Genomic DNA, 1245 nt, shown 5'->3' on the forward strand with positions numbered 1-1245 from the left:
TCGAGAAATTAGAACATGTCCTTCAGTATCTTTTGGCCTTTTGAAATCCTTCTGATGAGAATTATCTGTTTAGTTCTGTACACCACTTTTTAATTGGGTTATTTAGAATTTTAATGTCTAATTTCTTGAGGTTCTGATTGTAAATAATAGAGTTTCTGGTTGTAAATAAAATGATCTCCATAAGCTCTACAGCAGAACATTTTTACACTTTTGTTCCTAGTCACTGAGCACACATGGTTTCAACATGAACTAGTGCTGAATCATGTTCGGCCTGGTGGCAGCAGCTACAGGTAAGTGAATTTTTGGTCTTAGGCCTAAGGAGACGAATGAGGGTAAAGTGACAGTGACAACCACTATTTCCTCTCCACAGGAGTCCATTCTCAGGCTCATATACAGAAGTCCGTGTTTGAATTGAGGGTTCTTGGGTCTTCAGTAAAGGTGCCCTGCAATATTTTGACTCGGCTTCACCATTTCCTTTATGGGTTAGGTGAGGCAGATGTTACCATGTGTGCTTGAATAGATTGGAAACATACTCCCAAACCTTGGTAGAATAAACTATATACAAAAAGTTTTGAGGACAGCGCAACACTGTATGCATACACCATGTTCATCACAGCCTACATAGAACGAACATCTGGACACCTGTGGACTCTATCTATTACTGTGTAAGACACAGAGTTACAGTGCACATCTGAGGCATATTAGAAACTCTGAAAGACAAAGAAGCTGCCATGGTGCTGCGAGGACAGAGAGGAGTAACAACAGACTTGCTCAAAAGTGTGATTAACTGTTGAGGAAAGTAATAACAGGACTAAGAATGACTGCATAGTAATTTTCCTAGTGACACTTCATAAACAATTCATATTACTAAGGTTGATACATATCTCCATGTTGATATTAATATCAGCACAGGTTACTACAATAACTGGTCAATATCTTAGAGCAGAAGTGTTTGTTCACCTAGTAAATCAAAGTCTAATTCTCAGGAAATGTCCAAAATTACTTTTCAATTACTATTAAAAATGATTTCATTATTATAGTTTTCATTCATGAGATCTGAGAAATAGGTTCAGATATTAACCACTAATCACAGGTTCCACACTCATAGTCTTCCCTAGTCCCAATACCCTGCCTTGTACTCATAGCATACTGCATTGCATTGAACCACAGGGACACTATAACCTGTTCTACAGTTTTGAGGATACATACTCAGTTTGAATGAATATCTAAGCAAGGATAAACATG

Source organism: Alexandromys fortis, unplaced genomic scaffold (assembly GCF_014885135.2).
Source record: "Alexandromys fortis isolate MF-2015 unplaced genomic scaffold, M_Fortis_MF-2015_v1.1 scaffold_333, whole genome shotgun sequence".
NCBI lineage: Eukaryota > Metazoa > Chordata > Mammalia > Rodentia > Cricetidae > Alexandromys > Alexandromys fortis.